General features: G+C 44.0%; 1 long non-coding RNA gene across 1 annotated transcript; it reads left to right on the forward strand.

Annotated features, from left to right (window-relative positions):
- Window positions 1-2,212: 2,212 nt before the first annotated feature.
- LOC116597073 lies at window positions 2,213-2,486 on the forward strand. Its single transcript, XR_004288455.1, has 3 exons — window positions 2,213-2,281; window positions 2,366-2,385; window positions 2,475-2,486. It is a non-coding gene; the product is annotated as an uncharacterized LOC116597073 (long non-coding RNA).
- Window positions 2,487-3,588: the final 1,102 nt, after the last annotated feature.

A 3,588-nucleotide genomic window follows, 5' to 3' on the forward strand; every position in this document is an offset into this window, starting at 1 on the left:
AAAAGATTCAAAAGTGGCAAAAGGGGACAGATTGGCTAAGTGGTGAGTTGCTTGGTTTTATTCTTTTTGCTCAATATATTATAGACAGTGTGCTGAGGAAGCTGGCATCTGAAAAATATCAGTGGACACAAACAAAAATGGCCCACTCATTGGGGGTGGTGTCTAAAAAGACAAGGTAGGTAGCAGGGACTTCCATCCCTACCTGATAGCAACAAAGGTCATCACCCCACCATGATGTCAATATATGCCAAATAGAAAGCAATAGCAAGACACTTTTGCCCAACAAGTATGGTACCAGCAGAGACCTAGTAGGAAATAAGAATACCTACATATGTCCAGCAATAATGAGGTGCCTTCTCCCAACCAAGGTTTAGAGTAGACAGAGCATAAAACCTGGAATTTCACCCCCACCTAAGCAGGTACTACCCAGGTAGTACCTTCTCTCCTCATTGGTGTGGCAGCAGAAAATGGCTAAATGGAATATTACACCTCCAACAGAAAGGTTGAATACTCAACTTTTGTATCAACATGGATGGGACTGGAGGAGATTATGCTGAGTAAAATACATCAAACAGAGAAAGTCAATTATCTATATGGTTTCACTTACTTGTGGAGAATAAGGAGTAACATGGAGGATATTAGGAGAAGAAAAGGAAAAAATTAGTGTAGGAAATCGGAAGTAGATATGAACCATGAGTGAGTGTGGACTCTGAGAAACAAACTGAGGTCTTTGGAAGGGAAGGTGTGGGGGGATGGGTGAGACTGTTGGTGGATATTAAGAAGGGCACATATTGCATGGAGCACTGGATGTGATGCATAAAAAACGAATCTTGGAACACTGAAAAAATAAACTAAAATAAAAAAAAAAGACTAAATGGATTTAAATAAGCTCCAGAGTTTCATATTATATTATCCAAAATCTTTAGGATACCACTGAAATCACTTATAATCTCAAGAACCAGGAAAATCCCAACTTGAGTTCACAGGGTGAATTGAGGGATAAAAGAAAATCAATAGATGCAAACACCAAGATGACACGGATGTTGAAATTGTCTGACAAACATTGTAAAACAGGTATAAAATGCTTTATACAAACAATTATAAACGTGCTGGAAACAAATGAAATAGAAGTCTCAGAAAAGAGGAAAAAATATATAAAGAAGAACAAAATGGAAATTTCAGAATTTAGAAAAATAGTCATGACAAAAGATGTACTGAGTTCAACAGGAGAATGGAGATGACACAAAAAGAATCAGGGGAATTTGGAGACACAAAAATAGCAATTACAACCTGAATAAAAGAAGGAAAATAATCTAAAAAAAAGAATAGAAACTCAAATACCTTGTGCGATTATAACAAAAGATCTAATTTTATATCATTAGTTCCACAGAAAGAAGAAGGAAGAGGGGAAAGAGTGTGGAGCTTAAAAAAAACACAAAGAAAAAGTGGTTGCAAAATTTCCAATTTTGTAAAAAATATTAATCTATTTACTCCAAAAGATAAGTAAGGGCCACCTGGGTGGCTCAGTGAGTTAAAGCCTCTGCCTTCCGATCAGGTCGTGGTCCCGGCGTCCTGGGATCAAGCCCCCCTTCTCAGTGGGGAGCCTGCTTCCCCCCTCTCACTCTGCCTGCCTCTCTGACTACTTGTGATCTCTGTCAAATAGATGAATGAAATCTTAAAAAAAGGAGGTGGACAAGATGGCGGGGAAGTAGGAGGAGGCACCTTTTAAACCTGTACCCTAAAGTGAGCTGATTACCTACCAAAGAATTCCGATCACCCATGAAATCAGCCTGAGATCAGATTTATACATGTCTGGATCTCTACAGGGGTAGAAAACACCAGTGTGCAGGTAAAATGGAGTGGGAACAGCGAACTTATATCGGAAGATAAACAAAAGGGGGAGGGAGCCACCAGAGGTGACCATTTGGAAAGTAATACCCCAATACGAGCTCAAGTGCCCTGAGTCTGGGGACCAGCATTAACTTGGAAACTGGTTGAAAGCACTCCAAAAGAGCAAAAGATCTCGAGGGGGGGGAATTGTGGAAATCGGGACAGCTAGGGACAGGGGCTTAAGTCCCTGGTCCCAGGACAGCCTCCCCTGGCGCTGAGCCAGAGAGAGTGCAGCAGAGAAACCAAATCTTGGTCCCTAAGCCACCAGCGTGCCCGAGAACTCTTGAGGTCCAGCTCCTGTGAGGGGCTGGGAGCCTCGCCAGAGGACAGAATGTGCAAGCCCTGCTATACAGCCTGAAATGCGCACGCCCCTCATCCTCTCCTGAGAGAGGTACAAAGGCCCAGCTGGCGCTCATTGACCCACACCATTGTTTCAGAGCCTAAGACACGCGCCCCGAAGTCTCCCCTGAAAGAGGTGCGCAAAGGCCCAGCCTGGTGCTTTCGGACCTGCGCCCCATTCTCAGAGCCTGAAATGCGTGCTCGACCCACATCCTCCCCTGAAAGAGGTGCGAGCAAGCCAGGAGCTCTTAGACCCAGAAAGACCAGGCACTTCCAGCCCGGACCAGCAGGAAAGTCTCAGTGTGCGATCACTGCTTGGAAACTCTTTGGCAGTCTGGAGCTGCCCAGACAGCCCCCACTGCTGTGGTTTTGGGACAAGCAAAAGATACTGCATCCCCAGGAACCACGACTTGGAACCTGCTTGCCAGCGGCCAAGGGGGAATTTATTTGGGCTCTGCAGCCAGACTGAGGTTTCTCTCTGAGAGGGAGGTCAGGGTGCAGATTGTTTTCCTCTAAAACTACAAAAACCATCAAAAGCAGTCAAGGTGAGAAAAAAAAAAAAGTGAACAAACATAAAAACTGCCGGAGAACAAAAGCCTGAAAAAAACAGTTTCCTCAGAGCCCACCCCCTTGAGGGGGTCGGGAGGACTTAACTCAGGGAATATCATGACTGAAAACCCACGTGGCAGGCCCCTCCCCCAGAAAATCAACCAAGAAGGAAAAAAAAAAAAAAAAAGACTACAAGAGAACAACCGCGACTACTTCATAGGACAACTTTTTTTTTTTTTAATTTGTTTTTTATTTTCAGCATAACAGTATTCATTATGCATAACAGTATGCAACACCCAGTGGTCCATGCAATCCGTGCCCTCTATAATACCCACCACCTGGTACCCCGACCTCCCACCCCTCGTCCCTTCAAAACCCTCAGATAGTTTTTCAGAGTCCATAGTCTCTCATGGTTCACCTCCCCTCCAATTTCCCCCAACTCCCTTCTCTTCTCTATCTCCCCATGTCCTCCATGCTATTTGTTATGCTCCACAAATAAGTGAAACCATATGATAATTGACTCTCTCTGCTTGACTTATTTCACTCAGCATAATCTCTTCCAGTCCCGTCCATATTGCTACAAAAATTGGGTATTCATCCTTTCTGATGGAGTCCTAATAGTCCATAGTGTATATGGACCACATCTTCCTTATCCATTCATCCACTGAAGGGCGTTTGGTTCTTTCCACAGATTGGTGACCGTGGCCATTGCTACTATAAACATTGGGGGACAGATGGCCCTTCTTTTCACGACATCTGTAACTTTGGGATAAATACCCAGTGGTGCAATTGCAGGGTCATAGGGAAGTT

The sequence above is a fragment of the Mustela erminea genome, chromosome 8 (assembly GCF_009829155.1).
Source record: "Mustela erminea isolate mMusErm1 chromosome 8, mMusErm1.Pri, whole genome shotgun sequence".
NCBI lineage: Eukaryota > Metazoa > Chordata > Mammalia > Carnivora > Mustelidae > Mustela > Mustela erminea.